Source organism: Oryctolagus cuniculus, chromosome 5 (genome assembly GCF_051225735.1).
Source record: "Oryctolagus cuniculus isolate XC-2025 breed Fujian yellow rabbit chromosome 5, ASM5122573v1, whole genome shotgun sequence".
NCBI classification, from domain to species: Eukaryota; Metazoa; Chordata; class Mammalia; order Lagomorpha; family Leporidae; genus Oryctolagus; species Oryctolagus cuniculus.
In genome coordinates, this window is record NC_142871.1 from 87,197,761 (window position 1) to 87,217,072 (window position 19,312).

At 40.6% G+C, this 19,312-nt stretch overlaps 1 pseudogene; it reads right to left on the reverse strand.

Moving 5' to 3' along the window:
• Positions 1 to 8,426: 8,426 nt before the first annotated feature.
• On the reverse strand, positions 8,427 to 9,270 carry LOC149126567 (cytoplasmic dynein 1 light intermediate chain 2 pseudogene; annotated as a pseudogene).
• Between the last annotated feature and the right edge of the window lie 10,042 nt (positions 9,271 to 19,312).

Sequence of the window (19,312 nt, forward strand, 5' to 3'; positions counted from 1 at the left end):
GTATGTGTGTGTGTGAGAGTGACTTTTTCAAATACATAAAATATACCTTTTTTTAAAAGATAAGAAAGTGTTTATATAATAAGAAAAAAGCAGAGCCAAAATTTCAATTGCAAATAGCTGGCAAATTGAAGAACACATGACCAAGTGAGCACATTGATCAGGGTTCTCCCTGAAGGCTGTGCTGAAAGGGGCCCTGAGGCTCATGCTCAGTTGTCTGAATAGCAACTTGCCTGTTGAAATGATGGAAAGACACTGGCTTCTACTAGGGTTAGATTTTCTGTCTTCCTATCCTCGGGTTATCTCCATTACAGCAGATTTGTAGAGAGTTTCTTTCTCTTGAGCCTCCACTGGACCCTTAATTTATGTTTTCAGTCTAGCCAAATAATCTCTCTGCACAAACATGGTGCCTTCCGGAAGCCTCCTTGCAATTACCTTGCCCTATGTAGTAATTAGTCATGGTCAGTTACTCTTTTCAGCAGCATTTTATGTAGATCCCTGTAACTGGGCTTTCTTGGCCCCATCAGCAGCAGGTGATGCAGCAGAGTGGGGGTCGGTGCCCCTGGTGCAAAGAACAGCTCCTCTGCAGTTGCACAGGGAAATCTGAGAATTTTGGTGAAATTGTTCAGTTTAAAAATTCACTGGATTACAAATTGGGTTGCCAGTACTGAATTCATCTGCATGATTGTCCATTTTCACAGGCAAAACTTGCTTCTTGCTCAAGATAAAAACTCATAAAACTGAGCCAGCAAAATATGATTTTTTTCACATGTTAGAAAGCTGTCAAAAAAAGTCTAGGCTTTCCAGTTTTGCTTTTAACATGCAAAATCTTTCACACAACTCCAGCACAACCCAGAATCTGGTGGACAACTGGTTGCATTTCCTTCTGAAGGAAGCAGTAGAAGCATTGATGGGAAAGAAGATGGCATTGACCTCAAGTGACACTGGCAGTGTTGGTGTTCTTATTCAAAAAAGGGACAATCCACATTATTTCAGAAATAGGTTGAAGATAACACACATATGGGGTGTGTGTGTGTGTGTGTGTGTGTGTGTGTTTTCTTACACTATAAGTTCACTTCTTGTATATGAGCTGTATTTTTCTTCTCCATTGTGTAGATGGGACATCTGGAGAGCAATGTGTTGTCAGGCCTCAGTACAAAGGCTGATCAGTTTTATCAAATTATCTTTGACTCTCAGTCCTAACACCTTGTCCTGGGACTTCCCATGCTTCATGCTCTCCTTTTCCCATACTTTTCCATGCCCACTGTTAGGATGTTCAGTTAGCAAATCTTCATTATATGTAACCGCATACTTTCTCCTTTCTTTCCTCTACTTTCTACACCAGTCATTCTCAAAGTGTGGATCCTGGACCAGCAACAACAGCTTCACCTGGGAACCCATTAGAAACACAGATTCACAGACTTCACCCTGGGTTGAATAAATCAGTGTCAGTATACTAAACTCGGTTCAGTAATCTGTTTGAACATGCCCTGCAGGACACATAGAGCCCATAAGGTAAGTGGAATACTTAACCTCAGGCAGGCTGTACGCTGTGCCATAGCCAGGAGCTTACTGGGGGTGACGGAAAGGTTATTAACCATGACTACCCATTCCAATGTTCATCAGATCTAACTCTGCGCTTGCTTTGAGACATGGGGCACACTCTCATACTTCAATGCTCCCTACTCACAAGACCTTTATGATAAAAACTTTGGAAGCATCTCCAAGGGCACAGTTAGTAAGGGATGGAGTCGAGATTCAGAGGTAGTGTGATTAGACTGAATCCATGTGCATTTTTCTGTATCTTGCTTCTTTCTCAGAATTAATTGCTCACAAGATATCAGACCATGCTCAGATAAGGACACAAAGTTGAATGAAATCCTGACCCTTGAGAAGTTTAAGGTCTTGTTGGGAACTCTGGTCTGTGATTCTACCCATTCATGGGAAGAGATTCAGGTGACCCACTATTGTATTTTGAGAAAAACTGAAGCCTTGAATTCAATGGCTCTGGATGTGAGTTTTGGATCCATTGACCCATTCACTATAGCCCTATGTAAGTTACTTAACCTCTCTGAACTTCAGTTCCAATATTAGTATAATGTGGGTTACAACATTTACCTCATGGGCTCATTGTGATGATATATTGGGATTATGTACATAAAAGGTTTAGTACAGTGTCAGATAAAAAGGCAATAAATATTACTAACAGTTTCATTATTATTGCCTCCTTAATGGGACTGTTTGGGGAAGAAAAGATAATGAAAGTAAAATTCTAGGATGTCTCAGGCATTCAAGAAATGGTAGTTATTTTTATTTTTTATTAGTGAGTGCAATTATAATCAAGCATACTGACTGTGATGTGAACTCCCCATGCAAGTCACTTGGGTGACCAGTTGGCAGAGCTGGAAGAGGAAGCTGAGAGGAAGGGAAGGAAACACAAATGCATTCAGGAACAACTGGGCATCCCACATTTGAGTTTACAGTAAGCAGTTCGGTGAGTATGCTGATGCACCATTGGTTTGATCATTTGAACGTTGCTTCTTTTTTTGTTGTTGTTGTTGTTGTTGTTGTTGTTGTTTTGTTTAAAAGTTTTCTTTCTTTCTTTCTTTCTTTGACAGGCAGAGTGGACAGTGAGAGAGAGAGAGAAAGGTCTTCCTTTGCTGTTGGTTCACCCTCCAATGGCCGCCGCGGCCAGCGCGCTGTGGCCAGCGCACCGCGCTGATCCGATGGCAGGAGCCAGGTACTTATCCTGGTCTCCCATGGGGTGCAGGGCCCAAGTACTTGGGCCATCCTCCACTGCACTCCCTGGCCACAGCAGAGAGCTGGCCTGGAAGAGGGGCAACCAGGACAGAATCCGGCGCCCCGACCGGGACTAGAACCCGGGGTGCCGGCGCCGCAAGGTGGAGGATTAGCCTATTGAGCCGCGGCGCCGGCCAAACATTGCTTCTTCAACCTCCTTTGAAACACTGAATTGGGAGAAATTAGTAGGATGGCAGTCACAGGATATGGTACATAGGAAACATTTCACAAAGGCTGAAGGGTTCTTACAAATTTTTCTAAAAGTGAAACAACAACAAAAATTCAATGGGGTCAAAAATGAATTTGTCACCTCTTCTCTGTTTTCAATCACATCAGGCATTTGCTGAATGCATGGACTTAGCTGTGGTTTCTTAATTGTGGATTCCAGCCACAAATTGTCGAACAGATCTTTGCAATCCTACACCATCTGCGACTTGGAGTTCATGTACAGACTCACTGCCTAGAGTTTGTGTTTGTATGTTTTCTTGTTTTAAGTCCTGGCTCCATTGGCCAGTATGGAAATTTTACTAAAATTCAAATCCTATTCTTATAGGTAAAATGTAAGAAGTAGTTTTGGGTTACAAATCTTCTTAGAAATAGAACCTATTTATTACAAAGCCAATGTACTTCCAACAGCTTTGGGAAAATACATTTTATAAGACTGGAATGTTTTGAGTTTTGGATTTCTTTTTTTAAGGAAAGCATGGAATATATAAAGCACCCTGTAATCTCTAGAGGGATGGGGCAGGAAATACCAGTTTACAGCTTACAAAGATGGCGATTTCCCAAGAAAGTTATCTTACATTTTATAATCATCAATTTTTTAAAAAAGGGAACATAGTATATTTCAACAATAAAACAGACACAAGAAATATATTTTGTTTGTCAGAAAGGCAAGTAAATACTCAGCTTTCTCTTTAACAGTGTAAATACATTTACAAAAGCAATTCAAGACAGTTTTAGGATTCTTGTTATGTAATGTAGGCAATTGAGTTATGCCCAATACTACATCAGTGGTCAGTCAAATCAGGTATGTAAAAGTAATGACATTAGGGCAGGTACACCAGACATAGTAGAACATTCACATAAGAAAAGTAAACTCCACATAAGTGAATTGTGGTTTTCTACCTTGGTTTGACAACAAAATGCTTTATACATTAAATTCATTGTAGTGTTTGCATTTAAATGCTGTATCATTCATAAAATTAAAGATGCCATTTCAAGTCCACAGAAATCAATCTCAGAATGGTGGTGTAGTGAGACAGTGTGCATGAATTTTCCCTAAATGGGGAGACACCTGAAACTATCATGTCCATAAGAAAAAAAGTTGCATTTTATGAAAAACACAAAAGAAATCAATAACTCATTTTCAGTATAAAACACTTACACATATTTGCTCACCTGATAGCATTGATTATACCAGGGAACTAGAACAAGACCTTTTTCCATCTGTGGAACTCCCTGAAGATTCCTATGGACTGTAAAGCAAGGACTGGTGCAAGCCAATTAACCAGAGTGCAGTCACAAGCAAAACCTCTCCCCTGAATTTCTGTAGCACACTGTGATATGACAAAGGGAGAGGATGACACCCATTTTCAATTATAGGCCAGCCTGTGGTAGTTTAAAAAAAAATCTAAGAGTTATTTAGAAAACACAGTTAAAGTAAATTAATTCTTAAACTGCTGACTTTGAACACACCCCACAGTGATTGTCTGCCCTACAATGTACACACATGAAATATCTTTTTCCATCCATTCACTTTCAGTCTGCATGTGTCTTTGTTGGTGAGATGCGTTTCTTGTAGGCAGCAAATAGATGGGTCTTGTTTTTTGATCCATTCAGTTAGTCTGTATCTTTTAACTGGAGAGTTGAGGCCATTTATATTCAAGGTGACTGTTGATAAGTAACAACTTGGCCCTGCAATTTTTCCATAAATATTCCTATTGTTTACTTTGGATTTATTTTGTACTTTTAGTGGGGGATTTTCTGCCTTCATATTTTTTGTAATGATATCTATCTTTCTGTGTTTCTGTTTGCAGCATATCCTTAAGCATCTTTTGTCAGGCACAAACACATTTCAGAATCTTTTCTTTATGTTTTACTGTGGAAAGCTTGACTACAATGTGTTGTGGTGAAGATTATTTCTGGTCATGCCTGTTAAGAGTTCAATGTGCTTCCTCTACTTGGGTATCCTTTTTTTTTTCTTCAAATTGGGGAAGTTTTCTGTAATTATTTCACTAAATAGGCCTTCTACTTCATTCTCTCTTTATTTCCAATGATGTTTTAAGTTTTCTATTTACCTCTTTTTTTTTTTTTTTTGGTCTGAATGTAAGATTTCCAAAGATTTGTCTTTGAAATCAGATATTCTTTCTTCTGCCTCACCAAGTCTGCTGTTAAGGCTTTCCACTGCATTTTGTATTTGATCTATTGTGCTCTTCATTTCTAATATTTTATTTTGATTTCTCTTCAAAAATCTCAATTTCTTGGGAAAAAAATTTTCATTCATATCAAGTATAGTTTTCTTGAGTTCGTGGATTTGCTTCTGACTGCTTTTTGAATAATCCTGATTAATTTTTTAAATCCTGTTTCTGGCATTTTCTCCATCTCTTCATCTTCACTTTCTTAAACTGCTGACTTTGAATGCATCCTGTAGCAATTGTCCACCTATGATGTACATGCATGGAGCCCAGCACCTCCAACAAGGATGAGGCCTGGACCAATCACGTGGATCCTGGTAGCTGCCATCTTCCCCACACATGTGTCAGCTCCTTCTGACTCAGGTGCCCCCATGCTTATCACATCCTTCTTAAAGATGTTTCCAGAACAAGTCTAATTGCCATTTAGGTTTACTTTAGAAATGCTTCTAACTGTAAGTCCTAAACAATGATTGTTTGACTTCTACTGAACACACAGTATTTGCTAACACTGCTCACCTCCTGCTTCCTCCACCTCCTGCACATTCAGCTTCCCCATCATCACTTTTCTCCTTCCTTTTTCAGTCTTTCTCTCTCCTGCACTTTCTGCTACTTAACCTGCCTCCCAAGAACAAATGAATTCACTAGCACACAACTGGTTAGACTCTCCACCCTCGGGATCAATGATTGCCTGAAATCATCTGCTCCATCCTGACAGGAAATGGTCCCTTCCTCTCTCGCTCCACTTTCAGTCCACAAGAAACCCAACTGTGTTCACTGCCCACAAGAGAGCCACACACCCAAGAATCCATTGGTTTTCCTTAATAAAGGGTCTTTCATACAACCTTCCTCAATGTGCATTTCACATCTGGACAAGCCAATGAAGTTTTTGTTTGTTTGTTTAGACTTCATCTTACCTGCCCCCAAAAAACTGATACCATGTGCCGTATGAGAAAAATCCTGGTCTTAGCAGATAAATATACAGAATTATTTGGTCATTTGACATATGCACTTTTTAAGGAGGATAAGGCGGCTGGCACCGCGGCTCAGTAGGTTAATCCTTTGCCTTGCGGCGCTGGCACACCGGGTTCTAGTCCCGGTCAGGGCACCGGATTCTGTCCTGATTGCCCCTCTTCCAGGCCAGCTCTCTACTGTGGCCAGGGAGTGCAGTGGAGGACGGCCCACGTGCTTGGGCCCTGCACCCCATGGGAGACCAGGAGAAGCACCTGGCTCCTGCCTTCAGATAGGATAGGCGCGGTGCACTGGCCGCAGTGCACCGGCTGTGGCGGCCATTGGAGGGTGAACCAACGGCAAAGGAAGACCTTTCTCTCTGTCTCTCTCACTGTCCACTCTGCTCCACTCTACCTGTCAAGGAGGATCAGGCTTAATTTTCTGTAGAAGAGTTTGTTACCATGGCGTCTAGTTATCTAGTCATTCTATCCAGTTCTTCCTGAATATTTTTTTTTTGACAGGCAGAGTGGACAGTGAGACAGAGAGACAGAGAGAAAGGTCTTCCTTTTGCTGTTGGTTCATCCTCCAATGGCCGCCGTGGCCAGTGCGCTGCAGCAGGCACACCATGCTGATCCGATGGCAGGAGCCAGGTGCTTCTCCTGGTCTCCCATGGGGTGCAGGGCCCAAGGACTTGGGCCATCCTCCACTGCACTCCCTGGCCACAGCAGAGAGCTGGCCTGGAAGAGGGGCAACCAGGACAGAATCCGGCGGCCTGACCGCGACTAGAACCCGGTGTGCCAGCGCCGCAAGGCGGAGGATTAGCCTAGTGAGCGGCGGCGCCAGCTTTCCTCAACATTTAACACAGTCTCTTGTCCTGACTTCTTGGCTGTGCTCTGTGCCCCACCAACACCAGGACTTCCAGGGGGGCAAGTTTTTTTTTACTCAAAAGACAACTAACTGAGAACCAAAAAGGAAACCTGTTAAAGTGAAATGAACACTATGAGAAACGGTGACTTGATCAGCCCTCGCCCTGACTGTTGATGAGCAACTTAATATGTTATCCCTCTTAGTATTTTTTTTTGTTTGTTCTACTTAATACTTTTGGTTGAATACTGTAATCAATACACAATTCTTCTTAAGTGCTGAAACTTAACTGAAAAGTGATCCCTGTTAAATGTAAGAGTGGGAATAAGAGAGGGAAGAGATGTGTTATTCGGGACATTCTCAAGCTGACTTACCTCAAACGGTAGAGTTAGAAATATACCAGGGGATTCCAATTCAATCCCATCCAGGTGGCATGGACCAATGCCATCTCACTAGTCCCAGTGATCAATTTCTGTTCACAATTGATCATAATGATAGGACTAAGAACCAAAGGGATCACATAAACAAGAATAGTGTCTGCAAATACTAGCTGATAGAATCAAAAAGGGAGAGAATGATCCAATATGGGAAGTGAGATACACAGCAGACCCATAGAATGGCAGATGTCCTAAACAGCACTCTGGCCTCAGAATCAGCCCTTAAGGCATGCGGATCCGGCTGAAATGCCCATGAGAGTATTTCAGGCATGGAAAGCCAAGACACTCCGGGAAAACACACACACACACACACACACACACACACACACCTAAATGAAAGATCTCCGCGAGTGAGATCCCAGTGGAAAGAACGGGTCATCAAAGAAGGAGGTACCTTTCTCTGAAGGGAGGAGAGAACTTCCACTTTGACCATGGCCTTGTCTAAATATGATCAGAGTCAGTGAACTCAGGGGGCTTCCATAGCCTTGGCAGCTCATGACAAGAGCCTAGGGTGATTACTGAGGCCATAAACAAGAGTGTCAATTTGTTAAGTCAACAACAGGAGTCACTGTGCACTTACTCCTCATGTAGGATCTCTGTCCTTAGTGTGCTGTACATTGAGATTTAATGCTAGAACTAGTACTCAAACAGTATTTTTCACTTTATGTTTCTGTGTGGGAGCAAACTGTTGAAATCTTTACTTAATGTATGCTAAACTGATCTTCTGTATATAAAGAGAATCGAAAATGAATCTTGATGTGAATGGAAGGGGAGAGGGAGTGGGAAAGGGGAGGGTTGTGGGTGGGAGGGATGTTATGGGGGGGAAGCCATTGTAATCCACAAGCTGTACTTTGGAAATTTATATTCATTAAATAAAAGTTAAAAAAAAAAGACTATTGAAGAATTTGGCCAGCACTCCTTCACTTGCTGCATTATTTTTGATGTTTGGGTCTGGCTTCTTCACTGATGTGCAGTGGGGAAGCACTAGGCACACTGGGGGCCCTCCCTAGCCTTAGGTCCTTGGAGAGCCAAAGAGTCCTCCAACAGCGGATTCGAAGGTGCTCATAGGTGTGACCAGCTGCATGGCAAGGTGTGACTACTGCTTCATCAACAACACCTGCTCATCCTCTACTACCAACTCTTTGTCATGGACCAGTTTTCCTACAGGGAGTTTCATGATAAAGTCTTCATATGTATCTTCTGGCTTCAGAGATCCTCTTTTCTGCGGGGAACCTTGACAACCTTCCTCAGGCTTGATATAGTTTTGGAAATCTTTCACAAACTTCCGTTCTAGCTCCCTCATTTCTTCTGGCAGAATTCTCATCTTATCAATGTGCTCACATAAACCCCTAGCCACTTTCTGTAAAGATTCCATTACAGTCCAAGGCCAAGACATGTCTGCAACAAAAATGAGCAAGGTCTCTGGCAAAGATTCTGCAGCTACTGAAAACTTCAGCAGGCTCTTTTTTGTTCTACAGATCTCCATCCAGAATCCACACATTGTAGCAGGTGTGATCATCTCGGTCCTCGTCATGACAATGAAGTAGATACTCTAGGCCTCTTCCTTTTTTGCCATGTTCAGCTTCTTGTAGTTTCGTTATGAGGGTTGTTTTACCAGAACCATCTTCACCAAAGACCAGGATGTTCTTGCCAGATGGCAGTTTGAATCTGGCATGGGTAGACACTTTGCTCAAGGCTGAAGACCACAGACTTTGGCCTTCCTCCTCGTTAGTCAGGTTGCCAGCGGCCACCACCACAGGCCTATTGAGACCCAACAACAGCTTCTTTTCCACTTCCACTGGTGCCATCTTGCCAGCTCATCAGTTTGTTTTACACATGAGTAAACAGTGATAAAAAGAAGTGATGTATAAGCAAGTTTGTAATCAGCTGTGCTTTTATAATTATACAGATGCCCTCACTCTTGATAGAACAAGAGTTAATTTTTACAGAGTAGGGTAATTACTGCATTTGTTTATGTAATTCCCTTGCAAGGGAACAATTCTGTGTTAACTAAAGAGTTAACAAGTGACAGTGTTGGCCAAACCACTTTCCTAATACCAGGTGCCATACCACCCTTTTTAAATTGGCAGAAATACAATTGTAGAACAAAGCTATTGAACTTCAAAATAAATCTCTTTAGAGCTGAATGCAACTTTGTTGTGTTCATCCCTACATGCTACCTAATTTCCTTTTCTTTAACAGTCAGTTAAGTCTGGGTTTCAGCTTGACTGCATTTGCAAATTCTCTGCTGAGATTTGGATACTCACTTGTTGACACCTGGTTCTAGGTTGAATGAATTTCCTCTACCTGACTTCCAGACTAACACTCTCCAGTTCCTCTCCAGTCACCTGGGTCCCTCTCACCCTTGCAACTGGTCTTAATTCATGCCACAGTACATCTTACCTTGTTGATACCACCACATGCAAAGACACATAGATTGTAAGATATGCTGTTTGCCATACCTAAATTAGGCAGCTACATTTAGTTCAGAACATGAGAATTAATTATTAAATAGAAATCTAATAATAATGTGTAAACGAGAATGCTGTCTTGGTATGCTATGTGAATATCATTATCATCTCACAAATAATGTTTCTCTTTAATGCTTTACATCTTCATATTACGCTTTATAATCCTGGAAAAGATGTTCCAAATTATTTCTCCCTGTTGACTGCCAAGAGATATTTATTACTATACTTGCTTTAATCAGTAAAAATCTTTATCTGTTTTCATATAATTATTGTGATAGCATTCAGTAGCTCTATTTTTTCTTAAAGTCAAACAAGACCCTCGAAAATGTTTTCTCTGTTGAACTGTTTGCTAGAGGAGAACATTTAGCTGAGCAGTTCTGATGCTGGTTAACACACCCAAGTCTCACATCAGAGTGCACAGGTTTGATACTGGCTCTGACTCCAACTTCTTGCCAATGCAGACTCTGGGACACAGTGGTGATGGCTCAGGTAACTGAGTCCTTGCCACCTGATAGGGAAACCTGGATTGCATTCCTGGTTCCATATTTCAACCCCACCCAGCCCCAGGTTTTGTGAGCAAATAAAAGAGTAAATCAGCCAAAAGGTTCTCTGTCTCTGTCTCTCTTTGTTTCTCTCTCTTAACTCCCACCTTCAAATAAATTGTTTAAAAAATTTTAATTGCTTGCTGAATCTTTATTTATGTAGGTACAAAGATTTACTTGGATCAAATACGCACAGATAGAATTAATAGACAAGTTTTGAGATATGTATTTCCTTACACAAACTTGTGAGCAGGTTCAAAATTCTCCTGTGGGACATTCGCCAGTGCCATGATTTATCTTCCAAGGGAACTCCCCTTCTCATCCCACTAATTTGAGAAATAACAGTAATAGTTGTGTCTATAGTTATGAAGTCCTTAGTTTGTTCCAGGTGGGATATCTGTGTTAGTTAATCCTCTTCACTACATGCTACAGGCACTGTTGTCAATCCTGTTTTATACAATAAGAAACTGAGATGCCAGATATTAAGTACCCCTTTCGAGACCACATCACTGATAAGTGACCAGGGAAGAATCAAACCCAGTACTTGATTTCTGGGTTCCTGACTTTGGTCTTGCTCTGCTCTGGCCATTGCAGATATTTTAGGTATATTTCCTCTCCCTCTCTCTCTCTCTAGTAAAATGAAAATAAATAAATAAATTTTAAAAGAACATTCTTCCTCAAGTTCCCGCATTCTAAGCCCCTTGATGCTATAGCCTCCTAAATAGAGTTCAGGATCTTACCTGGAGCAGGAGCCTCAGGCACACTGTAGAAAACAAAGAAAAGCGTGATTGAGTATATCTAATTTCACTGCTTCTCTCAACCTGATAAAAACAATAGTAAAGGGATTTCTTTCAAAGACAAATTCAGGAAGAAGGGAACATGGGAGCTGAGAAAGCAGCAAGGCTTAGGAAGCTGGAAAGTTGATAGAGGAGCAAGGTCTAAGTAGCTTAATACAAAGCCACCAGGGGAACCCAAGTACCCTTAATGAATACCTCAGAATCTGGAACTGGTGGCACCAAGAATCTTTGGTCTGGGAGTGAGAGGAGAATGGTTGAAATATGTTAAGGGCCTGACGCTGTGGCATAGTGGGTAAAGCTGCTGCCTGCCATGCCAGCATCCCATATGGGTGCTGGTTAAAGTCCCCATTGCTCCACTTCTGATCCAGCTCTCTGCTATGGCCTGAGAAAGCAGTAGAAGATGGCCCAAGTCCTTAGGCCCCTGCATCCACATGGGAGACCTGGAAGAAACTTCTGCCTCCTGGCTTCGGATTGGCACAGCTCCAGCTGTTGTGGCAAATTGGGTAGTGCACCAGCAGATGGGAGACCTCTCTCTCTCTACTTCTCCTCTCTCTTGTAACTTTGGCTTTAAAATAAATTAATAAATCTTTTAAAAAATGAAATATATTCAGAAGCTAATTCTTAGCTCCCTCACACCCACCCAGAAATGGTTCCCATACCCTATATTTCACCTAAACACTTAAGAATGCATTGTTTGATCAAATCTGTGAAATCATCTGAGCCTAGAGTTTCAATGTTTTAAATAATTTCAATTCCTTTTCTACATATCATTCCATGTACATGAGAATGTTTAAAATATAAAGCACTGCCAAAACTAAATGTTGGGAGGAATATTGAATAGGCATAACTCTTATATTATGCTGGTGGAACTGTAAAATTGTAACATCACTTTGGAGAACTGTCAAAAAGTTTCCTGGAAAGTTAAACTTACATGTACTCTATTACCAACCAATTCCATCCCTAGGTATTTATCTATGAAAGTGCATATCCATAAAATCAATTATACATGAGTGGTCATAATTACTCTATTTGAATTTGCCAAAAGCTGGTGACAACTCGAATTTCTATCAAGAGAGAATGACAAAAAAATCCTTTGTCATCATACAAGGGATTACTACTCAGAAATAAAAAGGATGAACTACTAATCACTCAACAGTGTAGATGAATCTCAAAAAACTGCTGAACTACAGATGCTAGATACAAAGAAGTACCTCCTGTGTGATTCTTTGTATTTGAAGTCCAAGTTCAAAACAAAGCTCCTCTATGGAGGTAGAGTCAGACAGTGATTACCTCTGGGGTGGGAGTGGGGCACTGACTCCGGAGAAGGAGGCTGTCATTAAACAGAAGGTCTTCCTACTAGCATGTACTGTATCAGTATTCTTTAAACACTAAATTCACCTTCTGAGAAAGAGAATATCTATTAATTATTATTATTATTATTATCATGAATATAATTGCATGCCTGTAAGAAAAATGAGCATGTCACGTTGAAGTCTAAATCCATCTCCCCATTCAGAAAGGGGTCTGAGACTTTATGAAGTTAGGGCAAATGGAGCAGAACTGGGTGAAATGAACTGATAAAACATGATAGTTGGGGTGGGAGAGGTTCTCTGAGCCTGTGCCCTGACAAATCATGCCTTGATATACACTACACATTCAAAGACAGATAGTGAAATGTCACTGGATGTGTGTCCTTTAACCTGATAATGAAGAAGTAGTTACCCTCTGGAAACTCTGAGTCAGTCTGTACAGGTTTCAGTAACAAAGTGTACTGTGGCTGGTTTGGTTCAGTTTTACCAGGGACCCTGAAAAGACAATTCAGCAGAATTTTTTTTCATCAGAAATGATAATTATGGAGTTGTAAGTTACTATGTGCAACAAGAAAGCGATTATAGGATGGTAGTATTTGAGGCAGCACAGAAATCTTGGTGCTAGGCAAGGGGAGGGAGATCCTTTGTGATCCGTGATTTCAAGCAGACCTGCAGTGGTGATGGAAATGTTTGAGGTGGCGCTTACAGAGGTATGTATAAGTGTCCAAACTCATCATACTGAACACCTATGATCAATACATTTTGTTCTACAAAATGTTCTACCCCAATTACTTTAAAATATTCATAAGTAGCACAACAAACAAAACAAAAATGTGAACACATTAGATTTAAAGGAACAACAAACCTGTACATTTCAGGTACTTTTCGAGAGCTTCATGAATACAAATGAACTCAGTCCTTGTATTAGCTCAATAAGATGTTCGCATTATACTAATTCTCCAGAGAAGGTAACTGAGTAAAATAAGCAACTTGCCTAAAGTTATATGGGGCACAATTCCAGAAATAAAGCTTTCAATTAAAAAAAAATCCTCCAGAAGTGATAGAAACAAGAGATGTCAGATACACAAAAATCAGCAATGTAGAACACAAGAAATATGAATAAGGAAGGAAGTATGACTCTCCAAAAGGAACACAATAATATATTTATATTAGGTTATGAAGAAGAGGAGATTGATGGAATATCTGAAAAAGAATTTAAAAGAATGAATGTAGGGGCTGGCACAGTGGCGTAGCAGGTAAAGCCACTGCCTGCAGTGCTGGCATTCCATATGGGCACCTGTTCGAGTCCCGGCTGCTCCACTTCCAATCCAGCTCTCTGCTATTGCCTGGGAAGGCAGTACAAATTCCTTGGGCTCCTGCACCCGTGTGCGAGAGCTGGAAGAAGCTCCTGGCTCCTGGCTTGAGGCCAACTGGGGAGTGAACCAGTAGATGGAGGACCTCTCTCTGTCTCTCTGTCTCTCTGTCACTCTCTCTCTCTCTCTCTCTCTCTGCCTCTCCTTCTCTCTCTATGTAACTCTGACTTTTAAATAAAATAAATTAATCTTTAAAAAAAAGAATGAATGTAAGCTTATTTAACAATACAGAGAAACGGGGTCCAGTGTTGTGGCACAGATGGTTAAGCCACAGCCTGCAATGCTGGCATCTCAAGCCCCAGATGCTCCACCTCAAATACAGCTTAATGTGCCTGGGCAATCAATGGAAGACAGCCCTTGCATCCATGTGGGAGAATTGCATGGAGTTACAGACCCCTGGATTCAGCCTAGACCAGCCATGGATATTGCAGCCATTTGGGAATAAACCAGCAGATGGAAGATCTCTCTCCCTCTCTCTTTTTCTCTCTTTGAAACTCTGGCTTATAAATAAATAAATAAATATTTTAAAATACAAGGAAATCGAAAATGAAATTGAGAAATCAGTACATTACATGAATGAGAAACTCAGCAAAGAGAGACACTGGAAGAAAACAAAAGAAATATTAGAAATGAAGTATTTTAGTATTTTTTGTTGTTGTTGTTGCTCTGTTTGTTCTACTTAATACCACTGGTTGAACTCTGTAATCAATACACAATCATTCTTAGGCATTTAAAATTAACAGAAAAGTGAGCTCTGTTAAACATAGGAGTGGGAATAAGAGAGGGAGGAGATATATAGGTCGGCACAGGCTCACTCGGACTTACCTCCAATGGTGGAGCTAGAAATGTGCCAGGGGATTTCAACTCAGTCTTATCAAGGAGGCATGTACCAATGCCAGCACACTTGGTTAAGTGATAAGTATAAGTACACAACCAATCAAAAAGATAGGGTAAGTGTCGAAGAGATTTTATAAAAAAGACCAGTGTAAGAAAATAATGAAGGATAGAATTAAAAGGGAGAGAATGATCCTGCGGGGGAAGCAGGACACACAGCAGACTCATAGAATGGCAAACACCCAAAACAGCACTCCGGCCTCAGAATCAACCCTTGGGACATTCGGATCTGGCCAAAAGGCCCATGAGAGTCTCACAGGCATGGAAAGCCATGACACGGTGGCGAAACAATCTAAATGAAAGATCCTGGTGAACAAGACCCCAACAGAAGGAACAGGCCATCAAGGAGGAAGGTGCCTTTCTCTAAAGGGAGGAAGGAACCTCCACTGTGATATGGCCTCGACTAAACAAGTTCAGAATTGGTGAACTCAAGGGGCTTCTATAGCCTAGACAGCTCATGGCAAGAGCCTCGGGTGATTGCTGACATCATAAATAAGAGTGCCAATTGTTAAATCAACAACGGGAGTCACTGGGTACATGCTCCCCACGTAGGCTTTCTGTCCTTAACGTGTTTTACTATGAAACTTAAAAACAACACTACTAGTCGAACAATATCCTATACCTTGTGCGGTGGTGTGAGGGCAGCCTGTTGAAATCCTTGCTTAGTGTATACTAAATTGATCTTCTGTATATGAAGGTAATTGAAAATGAAACTCGATGAAGGGCAGGATGGGAGAGGGAGTGGGAAAGGGGAGGGCCGTGGGAGGGAGGGAGGTTGGGGGGGGGAGCCACAGCAATACAAAAGTTGTACTTTGTAAATTCTCATTTATTAAATAAAAAAAGAAATGAAACATTAAATAAGTCAAATGAAAAATACAGTGGAAAGCCTTAATAGTAGACTTGGTGAGGCAGAAGAAAAAAATCCAACCTAAAAGACAGGTCTTTTGAAATATCTCAATCAGACAGAAAAAAAGAAGCATTCAGGATCTAAGGGACACCATCGAACAAATATATGAGTCTTAGAAGTTCCTGAAGGCACAGAAAAGAGAATGACTTAGAAAGTCAATTCAATTAAATAATAGCAGAAAATTTCCCCATCTTGGAGAAAGATATGGATATCCAAGTACTGGAAGTACATAGAATCCCAAATAAGTATGATCATAAAAGATCCTTACTACAACACATATAGTCAAAATTTCAAAACTAAAATTTGCGAGAGAGAAATGCCAGATTACCTTAAAAGGAACTACCATCAGACTGACAGTAGATTTGTTAACAGCAGCCATATAGACTAGGAGAGAATGGAGAGATATAGTCCAGGTCTTAAAGAAAATGCCTGTCAACCCAGAATATTTTACCCAGCAAAATTCCCATTCATAAAAGAAGGTAAAATAAGGACCTTTCAAGACAAGCAAAAATTGAAAGAATTTGCCACCACCCAGCTAGCCTTACAAATGATATTTAAGGAAGTACTACACATAGACATGGAAAAAAACCAGTCAACATTGTGAAACACTGTGGAGCCATAAAGAATATAAAAGAACAAATGAAATTTATTTTTTAAAGATTTATTTATGGCCGGCGCCGCAGCTCACTAGTCTAATCCTCCGCCTTGTGGCGCCGGCACACCGGGTTCTAGTCCCGGTCAGGGCGCTGGATTCTGTCCCGGTTGCCCCTCTTCCAGGCCAGCTCTCTGCTGTGGCCAGGGAGTGCAGTGGAGGATGGCCCAAGTCCTTGGGCCCTGCACCCCATGGGAGACCAGGAGAAGTACCTGGCTCCTGCCATTGGATCAGTGCGGTGTGCTGGCCGCAGCATGCTGGCCGCAGCATGCCGGCCGTGGAGGCCATTGGAGGGTGAACCAACGGCAAAAGGAAGACCTTTCTCTCTGTCTCTCTCTCTCACTGTCCACTCTGCCTGTCAAAAAATAAAAAATAAAATAAATTTAAAAAAGATTTATTTATTTATTTGAAAGTCAGAATTACACAGAGAGAGGAGAGGCAGAGAGAGAGGTCTTCCATCCCCTGGTTCATTCCCCAATTGGCCGCAATGGCTGGAACTGCGCCAATCTGAAGCCAGGAGCCACGAGCTTCTTCCAGGTCTCCCACGCAGGTACAGGGGCCCAAGTACTTGGGCCATCTTCCACTGCTTTCCCAGACCATAGCAGACAGCTGGATTGGAAGTGAAGCAGCCAGGTCTCAAACCGATGCCCGTATAGGATACGCTTCAGGCCAGGGCGTTAACCCGCTGTGTCACAGCACCGGCCCAAAGGAAATTTGAAACAAACAATAGCTATATCTATGGAGAAATCAAAGGACCAAGATATTAATTATCAATAGTAACCCTGAGTATAAATGTGCTAAATTCTCCAATTAAAAGAAACTGGCTGAATGTAGTAAAAAAAAAAAAAAAAGAAAGAAAGAAAGAAAAAAACCAGCTATATGCTGCTTGCAAGAATCATACTTCACCAATTAAAATACATACAGAATGAAACTGAAAGGGTGGAGAAAGATATTCCATACAAATGAACATAAAAAACAAGTAGGAGTAAATATTGCCATTTCAGACAAAATAGACTCAAAAAGTTATCAAAAAAAGACAAGGATGGTCATTATATATTGATTAAGGAATCAATTCAGCAGGAAGCTATGACTATAGTAAATGTATATGCCCCCAATCCTATGACTCTGAGTTTTATAAAACAAATGTTAATGGATCTAATGGGAGATAAATGCTCCAATAAAATAATAATAAGGGACTTCAACACCTGATTTTTATCCACGGACATGTCACTTAGACAAAAAAAATCAACAAAGAATGAACAGAACTAATCTATAGAACATTTTATTCTACAGTTGCAAAATACACATTCTTCTGTTCATCAGTATATGGAACATTATCTAAGATAGATACATACTTGACCATAAAACAAGTCTGAACAAATTTTAAAAATTAAATCATGTCACATATCTTTTCTGATCACAATGAGTTATCACTTGAGTCCAAGTAGAATGGTTATCATCAAAAAATTAAAAAAATAACAAATGCTGGCAAGGTTGTGGGTAAAAAGGTATGCAGGGCTTTGACTCTCTAAGCCTCAGTTTTCTCATCTATAACCACAGATGATAACAGCTATAGCAAACTATTGTTGTTAGTTTGAAATGAGGTAGTATGTGTGTAGTAGATACATCCAGGTATCTGTCGTATATTGATTCTTTTTTCCCTTCTCACTTAAGACGTCCTATTTTGTTCTGAGGGGCAGTGTGCCTAGCTAAATAAATAATTCCTTGGTTCTCTTAAGAAAAAAGAGTGGTCATGTGATGCAGCTTTGACTTATAAGAAAAAAAAAGCATAAGCAGAAATCCTCATTTTGTTTGGGAGAGTTTTGGTTCATCTCTTCTTTATATACCCTATAGCCTTTTTAATGCCTGGAACTTCAATGTGAGGCTAGTGCAACTATATTGTACCATGAGGATGAAAGTTGTATGTCAAAGGACAAAAGAATCCTGGATTATTACTGATCATTGGTGCCTCTGCCTCAATACAGGAGGGCAGACCACTAGACCTCTTATAACATGAGAAGAATAAATCCCTTAGTGGTGCAACTACTATATTTTGAGTTTTTGTCACATAGTATGAATGTTTTCCTTAATTTATCATATATCCAAATGACTGATAAGAATCATTGATAGGTGACAGGTGATCCTCCCCTACCCCCAATAAAATGAGAGTATTCCTATGCTATTTCTACCACTGGTATAGAATTGTAAGAAAATATAACATTGGGAAACAATTCTCTTTTGAAATAGAAGCATGATTTTTTTTTTCATTTCTGCTGCTGGTTCTCTTGAGCATAGCTGTTACTGTACACCAAGTTCAATTTCAATCATAGCTTAAAAGCTTTTCCTGCTGGCACTTTATTTCTAGCACAGTCAAAATGCATGCTTGGGAATTTCTTAGACCTATACACTTGCCTGAAAGATAACTGAATGATGAGGTGATCCTTGCCACCTTCTTCTTAAAGACCAGTTTGTTTAGTATGAAGCAACAATACATAAATACCACTTAGCAAGCATTTTCCTTACTGATCAATGTTCTGAGTGCTTTATGTAACTTGACTTAATTCTCACAAAATTATGTGAAGGCATACTATTGTAAACATCTAGCACAACCAAAACAATGGGACACAGAATGATGAAGCAATAATTATAAGGAGGGAGCTTTGATTTGCCCATGGCAGTGAACCCCAAGCCTTCCTCTGTTACTCTTGTGCTATATTTTCAGCTACTGTTTAATGCAGCTTAGAGTCACACATGGTCAAGAAGATTTGAAAATTATTTAATTGTGTACCTGAATGAATGTGTGTGTGTGTGAGAGAGAGAGAGAGAAAGAGAGGGAGAGAGAGAGACTGAGAGTGAGAACAAGAAAAGAAGATGGTAGTAGGAATTTTTGTTTGGGAGAGGTGA